The sequence below is a fragment of the Rana temporaria genome, chromosome 1 (assembly GCF_905171775.1).
Source record: "Rana temporaria chromosome 1, aRanTem1.1, whole genome shotgun sequence".
Taxonomy (NCBI): Eukaryota; Metazoa; Chordata; class Amphibia; order Anura; family Ranidae; genus Rana; species Rana temporaria.
The window spans coordinates 173897694-173919982 of NC_053489.1; positions in this window are offsets into that span (position 1 = coordinate 173897694).

A 22289-nucleotide genomic window follows, 5' to 3' on the forward strand; every position below is an offset into this window, starting at 1 on the left:
CAACTAATCGATTATGAAATTAATCGATTACAATTTTCATAATCGATTAATCGGCCAGTAACATAATGGGGTTAAAAACTAAAATTAGCCCTTTATAGTACAAAAAAAGCAAATCGCTACTGTAAATATTACTTTCACTGTCCCACAGTAAAAAAATAAACCCCTTTATGCCGCGTACACACGGTCGTTTTTTGTCTTGGAAAAAAACGTTTTTTTATCATGAAAAAAAAAAACCTTTTTCAAACTTCATTTTTAAAAACAACGTTGCCCACACACCATCGTTTTTTGAAAATGCTCTTGCAGCGCGCGGTTACGTACAACACGTACGACGGCACTCTGTTCCATACAAGCTTGCGTCATAACTTGCTTCTGAGCATGCGCGGGTTTAAAAACGTTGTTTTAGCCCACACACGATCATTTTTTATGACACAAAAAACGACATTTTGAAAAACGACATAAAAAATTGAAGCATGTTCGAATTTTTTTTTTGTCGTTTTTTAGAAGGCAAAAAACGATGTGAAGCCCACACACGATCATTTTAAATGACGTTTTAAAAAACGTCATTTTATTTCATCACAAAAAACGACCGTGTGTACGCAGCATAACAGTAGCGATTATTTGCTCTTTTTGTACTTATTTTTGTTTTTTTAACCCCATTATGTTACTAAACATCTCAGGCCGGGGTCACACCTCTGTTTTTTGGTGCTTTTTGCAGAAACACACTACAGTTCATTTACATGTTTTCCTATGGGAAACGTTCACATCCATGATTTGTTTTCAGCTGCTGCGTATTTGGAAAGGGCAAGGACTTTTTAACCCAAAACGGTGCTATTTTGTTTTTTTTTGGTTCAATATACTTCAGTGGAGAAGCTGCAGAAAAGCAGGTAATGTGTTTTTGCGGCAAATTGTGTTTTGTAATCTGCCCAACAACAAATTGGCCCCAAAAAAAAAAATGCACATTTTTTTTAAGGCCATTATCCGATTAATCGATTAATCGAAACAATAATCGGCCAACTAATCGATTATGAAAATAATCGTTAGTTGCAGCCCTAATAACCAGCCTGACAAATTTTACATGCAATTATTGAAACTAATCTATAACTACTAGCAATAATCGGAGACAGCTTCCTCCGCCTCCCACTGGGAGAACACAATGGTTTGGCAGGAGCTATTCCTTCCTTCCTCTTGGTTTTAGGGAAGAAATTTGCTACATCTATGGCCAGCCTTTCGGCTTTTAAATAACTGTACAGTATTCAATCTACCATGCATTTTCAGTAACTGTAAATATTCGATTAGAATGTGTTCTGTATTCCATTCACTAAAGATAGCACACTTCTCATATACACTCATTACTTTAACCAAAAAAAAATTGCATATGCCTGAAGCTGGTCAGTCAGAATTTATTTCAGATTTCGTTTTTCAGTTCGACATACTGATCAAGAAAATAATATGTAAAAACAAATCTGACTTTTCATGTGCACAATGTTAAATGATTTTGGTATTATTTTAATGAGGTATAAAAAAAAAACAGACGAGGGGACAGTCCGCTGAAAACGGTCCGCCGGACCGTTTTCAGCAGACATGTCCCCTCGGAGATTTCTGTCTGATGGTTGTACACACCATCAGACAGAAATCCCCGCGTACACGATACGCTGGGACGTGGCCACGCCGTCGCCGCGACGATGACGCAGTGACGTGCGCGGCCCTGGAAGTTCAAAGCTTCCACGCATGCGTCGAATCACTTCGACGCATGCGAGGGATGGCAGCCGATTGGACATGTACGGTGAGTCTGTACAGACGACCGAACATGTCCGACGGACAGGCTTCCAGCGGACATGTTTCTTAGCATGCTAAGAAACATTTGTCCGCTCGAAAATGGTCGGGTGGACAAATGTCCGCTGGAAACCTGTCCGGTCGGCCGTACACACGACCGAAAATGTCTGCTGAAACTGGTCAGCGGACCAGTTTCAGCAGACATGTTCAGTCGTCTGTACGAGGCCTTAAAAAACGTGTGGTGTAATTTAGTTAATATGTAAAGTTAAAAAAAAGACAATTTACTATTAAATGGTAAATATAAATAACCAACTATATAGTTAGGGAGCAAAATCTCGAATCCACTCCAGACAATGGACAATGAAGCAATAACAGCATGAGCGTGAAATGTTTCCAATGCTCTGCTTTTCTGTTAGCAAACTCCAAGTGTTACTTTGATATCACCGAAGGATACAGTAAAATAGTGATGGTCAACTTTCTTGATATCACCAAAGGGCTGCACATAAAATTCAGTTATTCAGTGTGAGAGACACAGACACACAACAGGATATAGTCAAAGATTATGCGCATGATACAAGAGACTAGACAGGATACAAGAGATCGTCAAAGACTGCAGACAGTGCAGGAGATGGTCAGAGACTTCCGACAGGATACAAGAGATGGTCAGAAACTGCAGGCATGGTACAATAGATGGTCAGAGACTGCAGACAGGACACAAGAGATGGTTCACAGACTGAATGCAAGAGATGGTCAAAAACTGATGATATGGTACAAGAGATGGTCAGATATGATAGTCAGAGATGCTCAGAGACTGTGGACATTGTACAGGAGATATTTAGAGACTGCAGACATGATACAAGAGATGATCAATAACTGCAGACATAATACAAGAGATGGTTAGAGACTGCAGACATAATACAAGAGATAGTTAGAGACTGCAGACATAATACAGGATATGGTCAGAGACTGCAGACATAATACAGGAGATGGTCAGAGACTGCAAACATGATACAAGAGATGGTTAGAGACTGCAGACATGATACAGGAGATGGTCAAAGACTGCAGACAGGATAGTCAGAGATGGTTAGTGCCTCCGGACATGATACAAGAGATGGCCAGAGACTGCAGATATAATACAGGAGATGGTCAGGGACTGCAGACAGGATATAAGAGATGATCAGAGACTATGGACATTGTACAGGAGATAGTCAGAGACTGCAGACATGATACAAGAGATGGTCAAAAACTGCAAACATGTTACAAGAGATGGTTATAGACTGCAGACATAATACAGGAGATGGTCAGAGACTGCAGACAGGAGACAAGAGAAGGTCAGCAAATGTAGACATGATACAGGAGATGGTGAAAAACTGCAAACATGTTAGACAGGATACAAGAGATGGTCAGCAAATGCAGATTTGATACAATAGATCGTCAGAGACTTCAGACATGATACAATAGATGGTCAGAGACTGTGGAAATGGTACAATAGATGGTCAGAAACGGCAAACATGATACAGGAGATGGTCAAGGTCTGCAGACATGATACAGGAGATGGTCAGAGATTGCAGACAGGATAGTCAGAGATGGTAAGAGACTGTGGACATGATACAAGAGATGGTCAAAAACTGCAGACATGATACAAGAGATGGAGAGAAGGGAATAGCCGCTCCAGGTGGGAACCCAGATGAATATCCTCCTTTGCAGACAACTCAGGTGCAGGCAATGAACTTAGCAAAGCAGGAACAAAGATTGTCTCTGGACAGCCGCACTCTGAACAAATTGTAGCCTTTTATTAAAAGAAGGACAGCACTATGACTTGGTACAATAGATGGTCAGAGACTGCAGACATGATACAGGAGATGGTAAAGGTCTGCAGACATGATACAGGAGATGGTCAAAGACTGTAGACATGATACAAGAGATGGTTAGAGACATGATAGTTAGGCCTTGTACACACGATCAGTCCAAACTGATGAAAACGGACTGAAGGCTGAAGTCTGATGGTTTGATGGTCTGATGGTCTGATGTGCCTACACACCATCAGTTCAAAATCCGATCGAGTCCAACGCGGTGATGTAAAACACAACGACGTGCTAAAAAAACGAAGTTCAATGCATGTGTCGACTTGATTATGAGCATGCGCGGGTTTTGAACTGATGCTTTTGCGTACTAACTATCGGTTTTGACCCGATCGGTCATCAGTCCATCAGTCCGATTTTAAAGCAAGTTTTAAAACTTTGGTCTGAAGGACAAAAGTTTGATGGGCCATACACACGGTAGGTTTGGACTGATGAAACTGAACTTCAGTCCGTTTTCATCAGTTTGGACTGATCGTGTGTACAGGGCCTCAGAGATATTCAGAGAGGAGATAAGGGCGCTGTGGTGGAGGTGGATAGCTGGTCAGAAGGATGATAGTGATGAGATAGCACTTCTGGCAGCACTTTGGTTAGAGGAGAAGCAACTCTGAAGATATAAAAAAGGAAAAGAAAGGCGCCTCTAAGTGCAGTATGCAAAATGTTATAAAGTGCACAAAGGGTTAAAAGCCCTTACAATATCGGTGAGTGTTAAAAGACATGATAAAATCAGGAGTCCTCGGCATGGTGGTAGAGAGCAGTGTAGAGCCGTCCAGCAGCTGTAAAGCGTACTCATACATGTTGGAGAGAGGAGGCAGCAGGGAAGCCTGTATTCCGGGTTCACTGCGGGACACATGAGGCTGATGGTGTCAGAGATATTCAGAGACATTAGACATTTTACAGGAGATGGTCAGAGAATGCAGACTTAATACAAGAGATGGTTAGAGACTGCAGACATGATACAGGAGATGGTCTAGGACAGCAGATATGATACAGGAGATGGTCAAAGACTGCAGACATGCTACAAGAGATGGACAAAGACTGTGGGCATGATAAAAGAGATGGCTAGAGACTGCAGACATGATACAGGAGATGGTCAGAGACTGCAAACATGACACAAGATTTGGTCAAAGACTGCGGACTTGACACAAGAGATGGTCAAGAACCACAGACATGATACAAGAGATGGTCAAAGACTGCAGATATCATCATTATTATTATACAGGATTTATATAGCGCTAACAGTTTAACCACTTCCTTACTGGGCACATATACCCCTTCCTGACCAGGTGAAATTTCAGCTTGTGGCACTTTAACTGACAATTGCGCGGTCGTGCCACGTGGCTCCCAAACAAAATTGACGTCCTTTTTTTCCCACAAGTAGAGCTTTCTTTTGGTGGTATTTTATCGCCTCTGCGGTTTTTATTTTTTGCGCTATAAACAAAAATAGAGCAACAATTTAAAAAAAAAAAAAATATTTTTTACTTGTTGCTGTAATAAATAGCCCAATTTAAAAAAAAATAAAGTTTTTTCTCAGTCTAGGCGATACGTATTCTTCTACAAATAAAATCGCAAGAAGCGTCTGGTTTGCGCAAAAGTTATTGCGCTTACAAAATAGGGGACAGAATTATTATTATTTTTTATTATTTTTTTTTACTACTAATGGCGGCGATCAGCATTTTTTTCGTGACTGCGACATTATGGCAGAGACATCGGACACTTTTGACACATTTTTGGCGCCATTCACATTTATACAGCGATCAGTGCTATAAATATGCACTAATTACTGTATAAATGTGACTGGTATTGAAGGGGTTAACACTAGGGGGTGAGGAAGGGGTTAAATGTGTACCCTGAATTGTGTTCTAACTGTAGGGGGAGGGGGGTGACTGGGGGAGGTGACCGATCTGTGTCCCTATGTACAAGGGACACAGATCGGTCTCCTCTCTCCCTGACAGGACATGGATCTCTGTGTTTACACACAGAGCTCCATGTCTTGTCCCTGTAGCCGCCGATCCCGAGTGCCTGGCGGACATCACGGCCGCCAGGCACGCGCATCGGCATCTCATCGCTGCCGGGTGCGCACGCCGCCGACTGCGCGCGCAGGCCGTAAAAACACGGCCAGTTAGAGAAGTAGAACCACCCTGCGGCCGTATAAAGTCGTACGGCCGTCGGATAGTGGTTAAGCAGCACTTTACAATACAAGGGCAGACAGTACAATTACAATACAGTTTAATACAGTAAGTATCAGAGAGCCCTATTAATTAAAGCCTACAATCTAGGCGAGGTGATACAAGAGATGGTCAAAGAATACGGACATGATGCAAGATATGGTTAGAGACTGCAGACATGATACAGGAGATGGTCAGAGACTGCAGACAGGATACAAGAGATGGTCAGCAAATGACGACATGGTACAATAGAGGGTCAGAGACTGCAGACATGATACAGGAGATGGTCAGAGACTGCGGACAGGATACAAGAGATGGTCAGCAAATGACGACATGGTACAATAGATGGTCAGAGACTGCAGACATAATACAGGAGATAGTCAGAGACTGCGAACATGATACAGGAGATGGTTAGAGACTGCAGACATGATTCAGGAGATGGTCAAAGACTGTAGACAGGATAGTCAGAGATGGTCAGAGACTGTGGACATTGTATAGGAGATAGTCAGAGACGGCAAATATGTGATACAAGAGATGGTCAAAGGCTGCAGACATGATACAAGAGATGGTCAGATACTGCGGACATAAAACATTTTTCTAAGCATAAACTATAAGATTGTAACAAACCTGAGACACCTTTGGGCGCTCCAAAGAAAATAGTAATACAGGCATACCCCGCTTTAAGTACAGTCACTTTACATACACTCGCGAGTAAGGACATAACCGCGAGTGTATGTAAAGTGCCTTACAAGTACTGTACAGACAATTTGCAGCCGCAGTAGAAAGAGCTGAAGCTCCGAGAGCATAGCCCGCCCTGTTCCAGTGTGCCCCTGACACCCTCACTACAGCCCCTGAGACCTCAACTACAGCTCCTGACACCCCCACTATAGCCCCTGACCCCCCACTATACCCTAGAAGTGAAAAAAGGTATTGTTTCACTTTAAGTACATTTTCGTTTTACATACATGCTCTGGTCCCATTGTGTACTTAAAAGTGGGGTATGCCTGTATAGCATAGTACACCCTCCTATCAGGTCCTGTTCTGAGCCATATTCCTGTCTCAATATTGTGTCTAGGTTTCAGGCGGACAGAAACCCAGACACATGATTCAAAACCTGAACTGGACAGGTGGCAACCCTACTGACAACACTGCTTTGGATTTCTGTACAGGAAAGGACAACTTATAATAGATTTGACCAGAGCTTTTTTTCTCAGAAAATAGGTGCAGGAACTCAACCACGACCCGTTCAGATTTTACAAACAGTAGAAGGGTCCTAAAGGGGCATTAAATACCAGAATTGCATTACATACAGAGTGCAGAGTTCAGGGGGTTACAAAGCTGTCACTTGTAAACACAGAAACCAGACTTCTGTGTTTACAAGTTTACAAGTGATTGTGGTGAGCAGGCACCAAAGGGTCTGAGCCAGAGGTGGTGGAACTGAGTTCCCCCTGAAAAAAAGCCCTGGATTTGACAATTCTAAATTCCTGTCTGAAATATAGGGGATATTTGCCTTTCAGCCTGTCCTTTCAGTTGTGTCCCCTACCAGCCAAGTACACAGCACACATAATGAGCTCTATGCTTCTGTAAAACGCTCTACAGCAAACCACAAATTTGCACCTGCATGCTAAAAGAAAATCATGTATGTAGTCCATTTTTTCTTTGAAACAGAGGAAACGGAGATTTGAGGAAGAAGAGTAGACAGGACTTAGATTTGATTTGATTATTATTGATTAGCAGTGAGACAAGTGTTGCTTAGCAATAGAAAGTGCCAATTAAAGACAGTATCAGGGAGAAATTGATATTGGGGAATTGGCCTTCAGCTCTTGAACAAGCTCATATGTATTCCTTTGTATTTCTATTTGCCGTGTGATTGAGTACTGAGGGGTCTGTTTATCAATGTTTTCGGTCAAGATTCACACAACTTTCACATGTTTTCAAATGGAATCCTATGTGAAAAAAAATTGAAAATCATGGGTGGAAACCATTGATAAAAAGACCCCTAAGGCCTTCTTTACACCTTTTATATGCATTTAAGGTGTGGTGCATTCCATGGTCACGCAGCTAAAACGCACAGTAGAGATGTGAACACACCCTAAGGGTTATTGTATAAATTGTACAAGCTAACCACTGGGCAGATTTGAACTACAACTGGTTTTGATATGTATAAAATATTTATATCTTGTGAGACAAGAAACAAGAAAATGAATGTGGTTTTAATGTGGTGCAGAAACTCTTCAGTTTCTTGCCTACATAAGTTGTTTTTCTTTATTAATGCCCCCATCAAACAATACATAAGTCCTTCTTCGCAATACATACACAAATGTATTACAGAAATGTCCACTAGGTGATGCTAAAACTTAACAATAAACCACGCATTGAAAATACAATTACAAGTAATGCCTGACATACAGGAGATGCCTTCTGGATAGTAATAATAATACAAGCCTCTGGTGGCCACAGATAGGTCGTGGTCTACTGCTTTGCCCTTGAACATAACACAATAACTGAATAAGCACTAATTATTATATAATGACTTTTTTTATTTTAAATTCAAAGAAGCTAAAGCAGAAGCACATAAAATCGTAGATTCTGGTAAGGCTCCCTGCACACGGGTGCATCCCTCCCAGGGTTTTAGTGTGCCCGGGAGAGACAGGTGCAGGTTCCAGCCCCGCTGCCTGCAGCCTGGTATAGTCTATGGCAGGTTGGGACTGGATGGGTCTGTACCACACTGTACCAAGTGCTGCATGTGTAAAAATAGGATTTTTGTACTCACCGTAAAATCCATTTCTCTGAGTTCATGGACGGACACAGCAGCATTGACCTTAGTTTTTTTCTGCCTAGTCTCTCCTGAAAGGAAGGTATATAACCCTAAGGTCAATGCTGCTGTGTCCGTCCATGAACAGAAGAGAAATGCTCTAGTTTAAAGGAACCTATTTAGAAAATAAAAAAACAACCTTTACAATCCCTTTAACCTAGGAAACCATAGATGAATCTTGTTCCTCCTGATGTCCTTTCCACCAAAAGCGTTGCTGCGGTGAGCACCACCTGCTGTGGAGAAAATAGACTGCACGTGCCTACAAGTGTGTTTCAGAAATGTTAGTAAAAAGGATATAACTGCACTAATTTAGCACATTTGCATCTGTATTTACATCTGCAAAGAGTTAAAATTTCATTTATAAAGACTCAGGAGTATTCATAACTGACCTGATTATCCGTGACCATGACAAGATGAAAGAACTAAGAAAAAAAAGTCATAATCCTCTCCATCAATGCAGAGACCCCCCTGTGGAAGAAAGTCAAATGTACATTAATAAAAGATGTATTTTCCTAATGATGCTCTTAGCATTTTTTTTTCAATCACAAGTCAAGACTAGAAATTAACATTGTCTATCCCCCAGTGTTTACATTAGCTCATATTTATATTTGGAATTAATTATTTATTGCCCAATGTGTCATTAAACTTTGATTGAATGTCGCATTTAGAAATGTCATTTTACCCAACTAAAATGAAAACAAGTTCAAGGTATTTTCTGTTAATTATCTTAATAGGTGACACATGATGAAAAAGCCTGTGATCAAATTCTAACTCTTCACATGTCACTGTAAAATGGATGCGTAAAGGTAGTGCAAGTGTGTGTGTGTGTGTGTGTGAATAGCAATTTACCATACTCCTCAAGAAACCAACTACTACTTTGGCAAAAAGGTTCACAAGCTAGCCCACAGAAGAACATGAACTTACACCCTTCTCTGAATGTTTACAAAGACTAAAAGTGGTTGCAAACCCCCCTGACCTATTTTTACTGAAAATATCTGCCAAACGTGCACCATTTAGGAGATCTTTTATGTACACTGCGCCGAAGATGTAATCGGCCCATGCACAGTGAAGAAACGGCCCTCTGTGCCATTTCTTCCCCAGCGTGTGGCCGTGACTGGCGCACAGGAGTGACATCATGCGGCTAAAGCCAGTCACAAAGCCGGAGTCCGCGGCCCCGAAAGGAAGAGGGGCAAAGATGGATACTTCCACCAGCGGGGAAATTGCGTGCTTCCTTTGCAGGTAAGATCCACATAATGGGCTAGTATACAATGCATAGTAGCCCATTATGCTTTTACATTGCAGGGGAATAAAGACCCATCAAGGTTTACTTCCTCTTAAATGTGGACCTACATTCTAAAGGTTCCTTCAGACCTATGGGACTTTAATCTGAAAGTAAATGTAAGTACATTTAAAGTTCTACCCATATTTGTCTAGCAGTTGGGTGTATGTGCTGGTCATTACTACTTTAAATCTGATTGAGAAATTGAGCATAAGGAGAATTTACTACTTTAAATCTGATTGAGAAATTGAGCATAAGGGGAATTTACTACTTTAAATCTGATTGAGAAATTGAGCATAAGGGGAATTTACTACTTTAAATCTGATTGAGAAATTGAGCATAAGGGGAATTTACTACTTTAAATCTGATTGAGCATAAGGGGAATAAGTAAGCCCCGTACACACGGGCCGAATGCCGGTCGTCATCAGCAGGTTTAATAAAAAAACATCCGACATTCGGCCCGTGTGTAAGGCTGGAAAACCAGCAGCTGACCCACTCCTGATCAATGGCAGAGAGCGCTGATCAGATGGTTCTACCTGGGGGCGTCCCCCAACAACAGCTGAGCATGGTGAGATTGCTGTACTTTGGATTGTTAGTACAGAGGCTCCGACCAGAGCGGAAAGATTTTTTGTTCAATCCAAAAAACTATTAGTGTGTACCAGGCTTTATGCCATGTCTTGTTGGAATGACTAACAATCTTGTTGGAATGACCACACCCAGGCACACGTGCCTTTGCCAGAACATGTACCGTATATACTCGAGTATAAGCCAAGTTTTTCAGCACATTTTTTTGTGCTCAAAATGCCCCCCTCGGCTTATACTCGAGTCACCTCTTTGCACCTGATCTATCGGACTTTGTGGACCTGGTACCAGCCGGCCGTAGGTCCCCTGGACCCCAAATGTAGTCCCACTCTTCCTCTACAAGTGTGCAAAGTTTGTTGTCTGGGAGACCTACGGCTGGGGAGCACCGATTTTTCAAAGCCGGGCACCCCTTCCATAGACTCCCATGTTAAAAGTCAGTCTAGTCATGGACACAGTGAGGCATGGGCACGGTGAGGCATGGGCACAGTGAGGCATGCACATGAACACAGTGAGGCAAAGTGAGGCACAGTGAGGCATGCAGATGAACATCCTAGGCTTATACTCGAGTCATTACGTTTTCTCAGTTGTTTGTGGTAAAATTAGGTGCCTCGGCTTATATTCGGGTCGGCTTATACTCGAGTATATACAGTAAGTGGCATACATCATCAACACACCTTTTCTTCATAAAGATATTTTTTTATTTGAGAAGCACCATAAAGAAAAATACAGTTTGTATTGGGGCACACAGAATCCCCTTCTTTAACCTGTCCTTATTGCGACACTTTGCCATGTCATCTTGCTGCCGACTTGGGCTTGTTCTGACATCTGCTTGCAGTTCTAGTATTATTTTGCTAACCTATGGTTGAACCTTTACTTATCCTTTACCACCCTACTGCCTGTTGATTTAATACAATGAATCTGTTAGCTGATATCCTCAGCCTACCTAAATAATTCTGTCATATACATCTTCAAGGCCTACCTGGGACTGCTTTCTGGGATCCCCATCCTCACTATCAGTCTCAGAGAAGACTACGGGATGTTAGATCCTGCATCCATGTGTTTCAGTCTTGCTCTGCTTTGGAACATCCGGATTTCCTTGCCAGTTGTGTGGATGAATTATTCATTGGTCCCCAAAATTGACTATATGCTGCACCTAAATAACATAAAAAACTTGCAGTTATGCATTTCAAGATACTTCTGTAACACTCCAATGCTAACAGGGCATTGTGAAAGTGATTTTTATAAAAGGGGAGCTGACCCTGTAATATTATTGCTAAGATCAGTAATTTGAAAATTAAAGTATTAATGATCTCATCTAATTGGTACTCCTGCCCGAGGGATCAACTAAACAGGCAGTTTGTGTGGTGTACTACTTTTGAATCAATCAATATCAAAGAATGTAGAAAGAGATGAAGAAATGCAGGTCAGGTAGATTGATTTGGAGACATGCAGAAGAAGAAAAAATTGAGATGCATGAACTGTCACAGGTACTTCGGACTACTAAAACAAATGTTAGTTCCTAGACATAGCTAGTAGAGAAGTAAAATCTAAAATTATTTCATTTGAAAGTTTATTTGCCCTTTATAAATATAATGATTCAGAACTTAGCTAAAGAAAGAGATCAGCAAAATCAAACCTGCAAATAGGTTAAGCCACTTATAATAATAATGACTCGACACGCTCATGGCCATCTCTGTCTGTTCTACAAACATGGGGAAGTGATAGCCTCAGGCTGACAATCAAGTTCTCTCTGTCCAGTGATGGATGCAAGTCTACAAGGCCCCAAGGCGCAAGAGGCCCGTGGCCTAGCCTGCAGCTCCCCGAGCTCAGAAAACATTACTGAGAAACCAGAGATTTTTAGCTGCTTCATTTCGGGAGCAGTCTGCCAGCGTTAGCGGGAAGCACATCATCAAGAAAGGAATAAAACATTTATAACACATAACTAATGTCTCATTTTTACACAAATGATACAATAATTACAATGAAGTGATGAAATCCTAAAAGGTCTCCTCTGGATGGTGATTGAGAAGTCCAGTCATCAAGTATCTTTTAATATGCAATCATAACACGTGTGACCTAGAAATAACTGATGACTTCCATTTTTCACCATTATTAGGGAAGAATCATAAAAAAGACAGAATATTTATAATTCTATTAGGAGTGCTGTGCTAATTCTATACATTTTGAATGCAGTGTACCAAATGTAACCTATATTTCCACACAAAGGGCATAGTCTACTTAACATTGAATTTCAATATTAAAATATACTTCAACAAAAGACCTACATTCAGACCCTGTAACTTCTATGACAAAACAACCTACAAAAATTCCCAGCTAACCTGCAACAAATTGACCCTGTCTAATAGTTCATGTTAAAAACAAGGGCCCAGATTCACAGAGAGCAGGGCGCACATTACGCCGCCGTAGAGTAACCACTGTATGCTACGCCAACGCAGTGCAGAGAGGCAAGCATTGCATTCAGCAAGCCAGTGCTCCCAACGCTGCGCCAGCGTGGCGTGGGTTTCGAAGGCGCACGTCGGCGTAGGTGGAAGTGGGCGTGAACCCATGCAAATGAGGCGTGACCCCATGCAAATGATGGGCCGAGTGCCAGACAGGTACGTATCACGAACTGGGCAATGCGCCTCTGCAGAGGCACATTGCCGGTGGTATTAACCCTTTTTCGGCAGCTAGCGGGGGATAATACCACACCGCTATCGGCCGAATACCGCCGCAATTCTGTCGGTATAGCGCCGCTGCTCCTGCTGCTTCTTCAATGTCCAATCAGCAGGTGGGAGTGAACAGATAAAACTGTATCCCTTTTACGATATATAACTGTAACAGAGAAAGTGGTGCCATCTGCCTGGCTGTGCTACATGGGGTTGGAAGGGCCCTATCACACTAGAACAGGATGCAGAAGACACGTGTTTCGTGCTGATTGTCTGTACCACATTCCAATTGCATTGCCCCCACAATCTGCAGCGGTTTTCATTGGAAAGCTAAGGACACCCCAAAGGCAGGTCACAAATGCAGTGAGTAATGCAGTGCGTTTGCTCCCTCCAGATTACATGTTGCAAAAGTACCATGCGATCCAGTTGCATTGCTTTTCCAAAAGTAGAGAATGCAGCCCATTGAAAATGAATGAGATTGCACTGCACAGAACTGCACAGAAAACGCACAGCTGTCCTGTGCGATTCCCATGCAGTTACTAAAATTAAAAACTGGATAGACAGAAATACAAATACTTGGACAGCTAAAACAGCTCCATATAAGTACTTCACCTGCATATCCAACTATTTCTCTGGCATTCAGCTTTAAGAGGGATGCGTTATTAACCCCTTCACACCTACGTAGCGCGAATATGTAACCTTCTGCTTCAAGGGGTTGTATCAGAGTAACACCCGGTACTGTTTTTTAGAGGCAACGGTCAGCTTTTTTGTAGTAACAACCAATGCGGCTAAGCAGCCTCTTGGCTGTTATTACAAGCAGTGGGAGGGGACATCCCCCCCCCCCACCTCTCTGTTTGGGTCTCCCATCAAATCAGGTTTGCTGAAGACCCAAACAAAGCCGGAATCTGCTCTGATAGGGTCTCTGACCCGGAAGTAACCCAGAAGCGACATCCCAAAATCACTCGGGTCTTAAAGTCGCCAGATTAAAAAAATAGAAAGTATTCAAAAACGCAGATTTTGGTGTTTTGAATACTTTCAAATATACTTTCAAGTATTCAATATTTGCAAGTAGGGTTGTCCTGGTACTCGCCGATACCGATTACCGATACTTTTTTTAAATCTCATGTGACAGTGGCACATGTGTCAGTATTTTTTTTTTTACAATTTTTATTTTATTTTTTTACGATTTTTTTTTTTACAATTTGTTTAATATTTTTTTTTACAATGCTTTTTTTTTTAAGGGGGTGGGGGGGGGGGGATAGACAGTGTCAGTGTGTTTTTTATTTAATTTTTTTTTTTTTTACAATTCATTTTATTATTTATTGCAATTCCTTTTTTTTTTTTTTATTTGCCCTGTTGGGGGGCTTTGGTGAGATATCAGGGGTCTTAACAGACCTCTGACATCTCCCCTCTGAGACAGAGAAGGGGACTAGGGATACTGATTCCCCAGTCCCTTTCTCTGCAGCCTCAGCTGCACTGAAAATGAAAGGAGAGAAGCCAGCGGCTTCTCTCCATTCATAAACTGAAACATCGTAAACACAGTTTATGATGTTTCAGTTATGTGAATGGACAGAGTCAGTGATCACTGACTCTGTACATTCGAAAAAGGTAGGAGCCGGATTTACCGGCGGCAGCACGGAGGGGGAACACGGCAGAAGCACGGAAAAAGAGATGGCAGCACGGAGGGGGGACACAGTGGCAGCACGGAGGGGGGACACGGCGGCAGCATGGAGGGGGGACACGGCGGCAGCACGGAGGGGGACATGGTAGCAGCACGGAAAAAGAGACGGCAGCACGGAGGGGGGACACGGCAGCAGCACTGAGGGGGGACACGACTGCAGCACGGAGGGGGGACACGGCAGCAGCACGGAGGGGGGACATGGCAGCAGCACGGAGGGGGGACATGGCAGCAGCATGGAGGGGGACATGGCAGCAGCATTGAAAAAGAGATGGCAGCACGGAGGGGGGACACGGCAGCAGAACAGAGGGTGACATGGCAGCAGCATTGAAAAAGAGATGGCAGCACGGAGGGGGGACACGGCAGCAGCATTGAAAAATAGATGGCAGCACGGAGGGAGATGGCAGTATGGAGGGGGACACAGAGGGAGACGCAGCATGGAGGGGTACAGCAGCAGATTGAAGGGGGGCTGGAGGAGGATACGAGGACAGTCAGCGGTGATCGGTGCTTGTAACTCCCCACCGCACTGATCAACCTGACTGTCCAGGTATCGGGTGAAGCATCGGAGCATTTGCCCGAGTACAAGTACTCAGGCAAATGCTTGGTATTGGTCCTGACACCGATACTAGTATCGGTATCGGGACAACCCTACTTGCAAGGGCAGAGATCCCTCCATAAAGAGTACCTGTCACTGCCTATTACTGTCACAAGGGATGTTTACATTCCTTCTGACAGCAATAAAAGTGTACAAAAAAATAAAAAATCTCTGTTTTTAGGCTTGATTCACACCTATGGCATTTTTAAGATTTGCTCTACAGAATGTGTTCCATAGGAAACCATGTTAAATGGGATGTAGTGCAAATCTGCAAAATGTAAAAAGCACTAAAAATGCATAAATGCGAATCAAGCCTTACCTAGTAATCTGGCCAGTAAGAAACCTCTTATAATAGATTGCCTACACCTTGGATGAAGGAGCACAGGGGGCACCTTTGGACAGCACCAGAGCTTTTTTTCTCAGAAAATAGGTGCAGGAACTCAACCACGACCCTGTTCAGATTTCACAAACAGTAGAAGGGTCTTAAAGGGGCATTAAATACCAGGATTGCATTACATACAGATTGCAGAGTTCAGGGGGGTTACACACAGAGTGCAGAGCTGTCACTTGTAAACACAGAAACCAGACTTCTGTGTTTACAAGTGCTTGTGGTGAGCAGGCACCGAAGGGTCTGAGCCAAAGGTGGTGGAACTGAGTTCCCCCAAGTTCCCCCTTAAAAAAAAGCCCTGGACAGCACCATTGTCAGTTTGGGTAAATGGGGGTAGATGTACTGGCATATTTAGATACATTAACAAATTGAAGCCAAATTCCAATTCACAGTGCAGTCAAAGAAACATTTTGGGAGGGGGGGGGATAAATGTTTTATATAAATAAGTAAAAGCTGATCATTATAAGCACTCCTGTCACTGGTAAATGGTTTGTCTCAACACTCTAACTGATACATCTGTAGAAGAGCTGGTTCTCTTGAAAAACAATAGACTTAAAGGAGAAGTCCAGCCAAAGCTTGTTTGGCTAAGCTTCTCCTATGGGTCACAGGAGTGCAATTTGTTTTGCGCTCCTGTGACCCATTTTCAGCAAAGAGCTGAAGTCCGCTCTCTGCTGACATCATGGATATCAGTCCAGGCACCGCATCATCGTGACAATGAAGTCTGGATCCACCAGGTTCCTGGACTGATGCCCGTCTCAGCGGGCCGCTAAAAGCCTGAGATGGCCGCTCCCCACCCCTCCACAGCTCTGCGCTTCAATAAGAGTGTAGGAGCAGAGAGGAGAGCTGCTGATTGACAGTCTACAGCTCTCTGCTCAAGGTGCTGTGAGAACCAAGCCATTGGTGATGTTCGATCGCTCGGTTCTCAGTGCAGAGGCGCCGGGGGGACCAATGCTGCATCTACCTAGGTAAGTATAAAGGAAAAAAACAAAAACAAACCCATACTTCTCTTTTAAGCTAATACCAGCAGGGTTGAATAAAAAAAGAAAAAAAAGAAAACGTAGTTCCCCCATCCACATATTTGAGGTGGGTGGAGGAATCTTCCCACTGAGTTATTGTATTCTGACAGCAGGGAGACAGCTATAGTTTGCGGCTCTGTTCGAAAAGGGGGGAATCCAACAGGCTTGTTTAAAGAGAAGTCTATCGACTTCTGTACAACCAACATGCCCAGACATTGATTGATATTACATTTTAATCTTTGTATGGTTGGATTTACTGGCTAGATCACTGGATAAAAAGAAAGCCTAAAAAAAAGAAAACAAATACAGTTAACATATCTAAGAATTTGTAAGCTGCACTATACTAAATGTTTGCTTTTGGGTTTATTGTTGCTTTAAGGAGCCTTACCATGATTTTCCGTTGGTGGTGTTTGTAGCTCCAGCCCGGCCCGAGAGCCCCAGGGCATATAATGTGATCTATCAAGCTTTGTCCGTAAGCAGTCACTAAAAGAGGTCCACTGTGCCAACCAATATATGCATATTAACAGCCTTGTGCCCCATGCATTCGGTCGATTTTGCAGCTAGCCTACCCCCACCTCTTGCTGATGCCCCATCAGCTTTGGCAACCTCCTATACTCCTGAATCTGGGTTCTGCTTGGGTTACCGATACGGCAGCTGACCCCGCCCATCTTCGGTCCCTCCACCCAACACTTATCTCGTCTCAGCTCCGTCCCGGCAGGTCTGGCTCCTCCCCACATACCCAGCGTGACAGAAAACGCTTTTTGCAGGTTACTGCCGCTACCACCTCTAGCCCCGCCCCTCTTCCTTGCCTATGCGGTCGGCTGGTTTCCCGCTCTTTGTCACCGAGTGTGCTGCCGCCTCTGTGTGTGAGTAACCCGTGCTTTTCATATATCTCCTGGGGGGGAGCACACTCTGACACGGGTCACAGTGGGCTGTAGTGGGACCAGTAATGTTAGGAATTGCAGGAGGTGTTTTGTGGTAGTGAAAATAAACAGAAAATAGGGGAACCAGTAGAAAACAAGTAGATAGCTTTTCCTGGGAGGACCATCCATAAGGAAACAGAGAAATGCACCTGAAAAACAAATATTGTAGGACTTACCAATGAAATATTACATACTGACATTACGTAAATAATGATGGATAAAGGATTTTCTCTTATCGTCCATGGACGAACACAACTCCTTAAATCTTGACAAGTGGGTTATGTTCCCTGTTTACAGGAGAGGACTAGGCAGAAACATGTTAGATAATTAACCACTACCCGACGGCCGTACGACTTTATACGGCCGCAGGGTGGTTCTACTTCTCTGACTTACCGTGTTTTTACGGCCTGCGCGCGCAGTCGGCGGCGCGCGCGTGCCCGCCGCATTGCTGAGATGCCGGTGCGCGTGCCTGGCGGCAGTGATGTCCGCCAGGCACTCGGGATTGGCGGCTACAGGGACAAGACGTGGAGCTCTGTGTGTAAACACAGAGATCCATGTCCTGTCAGGGAGAGAGGAGACCGATCTGTGTCCCTTGTACATAGGGACATAGATCGGTCACCCCCCTCCACACACAGTTAGAACACAATTCAGGGTACACATTTAACCCCTTCCTCACCCCCTAGTGTTAACCCCTTCAATGGCAGTCACATTTATACAGTAATTAGTGCATATTTATAGCACTGATCGCTGTATAAATGTGAATGGCGCCAAAAATGTGTCAAAAGTGTCCGATGTCTCTGCCATAATGTCGCAGTCACAAAAAAAATGCTGATCGCCGCCATTAGTAGTAAAAAAAAATAATAAAAAATAATAATAATTCTGTCCCCTTTTTTGTAAGCGCAATAACTTTTGCGCAAACCAGACGCTTCTTGCGTTTTTTTTTTTTTACCAAAAATATGTAGAAGAATACGTATCGCCTAGACTGAGAAAAAAAATGTTTTTTTAAAAAAAATTGGGCTATTTATTACAGCAACAAGTAAAAAATATTGTTTTTTTTTTCAAAATTGTCGCTCTATTTTTGTTTATAGCGCAAAAACTAAAAACCGCAGAGGCGATCAAATACCACCAAAAAAAAGCTCTATTTGTGGGGAAAAAAGGACGTCAATTTTGTTTGGGAGCCACGTGGCACGACCGCGCAATTGTCAGTTAAAGTGACGCAGTGCCACAAGCTGAAATTTCACCTGGTCAGGAAGGGGTATATGTGCCCAGTAAGGAAGTGGTTAAATACATGTTACATTAACAGAGTTGAACATCCCCGCCCAGGGGGCGGTCCCTCCAGACATAACCCTCTCCCCTGCAGCATGCAACCTCAGTTTTGTTCTGCCTAGCAAAGGAGAAGGACATATGGCTCCCTTTGGGCCCAGCGCCCCGAGGAGAATTTTTTTTCTTTTTTTTCTTGAAGAATCTTCTTTCAACTGTCGGCTGAGAGACAGGCTGGATAATATAGATCCTTGTAGTCTACTCAGTCCGACCAGCGAGCGTGGGCACACCATTGCAAAGAGGCTGGGTCTGCCACGCCATACCCCATGACTCCTTGGGTGGCCAGTGAGCTTTGCTCCAAGGTTCACATATGACTGGGCTGTGGTGTTGTCTCACTCACAGTGAACCGGCCGACAGCTACCTCCATTGCGGTTGTAGGTCTGTCAGGAATGCGTCAGCGAGTCCTCGCTCGGACGGGTAAGTGCAGTCCCTCCCGCTTAGGTGGGTTGGTACGGCTGGGCATTCCTGGGGTTCGGGGGTCCTCTTCTCCCTTCCCTGCTCCTTTCCCCCTGCTGCATTGTTAACATTTGCCGCTGTCAGGGGGGGCCTTCCTGAAGGGACTGTGTATCTGGCCTGAGTTTTTTGTACTGGGGCTTTCCTGTGAGGGTTTTTTTGGCACTGTTAAAGCCCTAGAAGGCTTTTACTGTTTAAATGCGTCATTTTGCTGCCATTCTGCCGACGCTGGCTCAATTTTTTGGGTGTTTTTTTAATTGCATTGAAAACTCCCATTGGTGGCCATTTTGTCGTAGCCGCGCCATGTGCAGCTTACATTGCGGTCGGCCATTTTCCTGTGGCCGCGTTCTGAACGCTCGGCGGCCATCTTTGGGTAGTCCTGACCCCTAGTGCTGAATCCTAAGGCACACACAGGTCCCTTCGGCTGCCGCAAGTTACCTCACGTTTTTTTTCCTCCCCACACGCCGTGTTCTGAGGGCGGATGGCAGCGCTGGGCAGTCCCCTCCTGAGGTGAGTCCCCTGGGTACCCTGGTCAGTGCTGCAGGGGGTGAGATGCCCTGAATAGGGCCTGGGAGCTTCCGTTTTTTGTGGTGATATACATACACACTATGGGCCAGATCCACAAACGAGTTACGCTGGCGTATCTATTGATACGTCGCGTAACTTCTAATTTGCTCTGGCGTATCTTTGTTTTGTATCCACAAAACAAGTTACGCCTGAAGCTGTGCTAGATCCGACTGGCGTACGTCTTAGTACGCCGTCAGATCTAAGGTACATATTTACGCTGGCCGCTAGGTGGCGTTTCCGTCGATTTCCGCGTTGAATATGCAAATTAGCTAGATACGGCGATCCACGAACGTACGTCCGGCCTGGCGCATTTTTTTACGTCGTTTCCGTAAGACTTTTTTTTTTGGCATATAGTTACCCCTGCTATATGAGGCGTACACAATGTTAACCACTTCCATACAGGGCATTTTCACCCCCTTCCTGCCCAGACCAATTTTTAGTTTTCAGCGCTGTCGCACTTTGAATGACAATTGCGCGGTCGTGCGACGTGGCTCCCAAAAAAAATTTACACCCTTTTTTTCCCACAAATAGAGCTTTCTTTTGGTGGTATTTGATCACCTCTGCGGTACTGTACTGGGAACACACATCAGTCTCCTCACCGCTGACAGGACATGGATCTGTGTGTTTACACACACAGATCCATGGTCCTGCCGTGATTGCGGGTAATCGCGGGTGTCCGGCAGACATGGTGGCCGCCGGGCACGCGCACCGTGTCCCAAACAATTCGGCGGGGGCGCGCGCGCACCCCCTAGCGGCCGGAAAAGCCAGGACGTCATATGACATCCAGTCTGAAGGACGAGAGGTCCCCACCGACGTCATTTTACTATGGCCGTCGTTCCTGCGTCAAATTTTGAATTTTTTATGTCGTTTGCGTAAGTCGTTCGCGAATAGGGATTTGCGTAGAATGACGTTCACGTCGTAAGCATTGGCTCGCTGCGGGTTAATTTTGAGCATGCGCACTGGGATACCCCCACGGACGGCGCATGCGCCGTTCAAAAAAAACGTCATTTACGTCGGGTCAAGACGTATTGACATAAAACACGCCCCCATCTCATACATTTGAATTGCGCGCCCTTACGCCGACAAAGATACACTACGCCGCCGTAACTTACGGCGCAATTTCTTTGAGAATACTGAACATACGCTGTAAGTTACTGCGGCGTAGTGTATCTGAGATACACTACACCTGACGGAAAGAAGCGCCACACTTTGTGGATCTGGCCCTCAGTGTATGTATTTCTAAACTTTTGGAGTCAGTATCTGGTCCTTCCCCAACATGCTTGTGGTGGCAGCAGGTGTTTAGTGACTGGGATTCCCACAGATGCTTTTTATTGTTGGTCCTGGACACTTTGGTGCCAGGGTGGAGGCGGACTGCGGTCGGGCGGGGGTTAAAAGGGTCCCCCCTCCCCCCGTTATCCCCTGGGGAATGCTCTGTCATGGAGCCATGGACCAGGTACCTGGGTCTGCAGGATAAGGCATTTATGAGTGCGCTTCTCACTGCTGTAAGGGACTCTCTTTAGCTGGATAGTGCAGCTGGGTTTCCGCTGAGGGCTCAGTCTTTTTTGGCATTACACAAATCAGACCGCTCTGTGTAGGTTTTTTTCCTTGTGTGCCCTTCTTTGCTAATTTCTAAAGATGCGGAATGTGAAAAGCCGCTGAGGGTTTTTGTAGTCCCTCACCGCCTGGGGCTTCAGTGCCCCTTTGAGGAGGGCCTTTTTAAGAGAGTGGGCTTCTTCTCCAGTGGTGGACCCTCCGGTTGTCATGTATAGGTGACCACCCTCCATATTGCGGGAACCCCCGCTTGTGTGGATCTGACTGATAGAAGATCCGAAGTACTGACCCGTTCCATGTCTACCATGCTGGGCTCTGCCTTGTGGCTTATTGTGGCCACTACGCTGGGGTCCCAGTCACTCACGGAGTGAGCATTTTGCACCAGACAGTGGAGGAGCACCGACTCTCCCAAAGTTATTAGGCTAACTGACCAGCTGGTCCAGTGCCTTGTATATGTCTGTGATGTTTCACTGCATGCCGTGCCCTTGGTATCCAGGGTTTCGGTTTCAGAGATGGTTGCCACCTTCTCTGGTTGGAATGCTGGTCTGCTGGCCAGGCCTCTAACATACGCCCTGGCAGATTTACCCTTTATGGGTGGGAGACCTTTTGGGTCCTCGCTGGATGACATCAAGGATGTCACTGGAGGGAAGAGCACT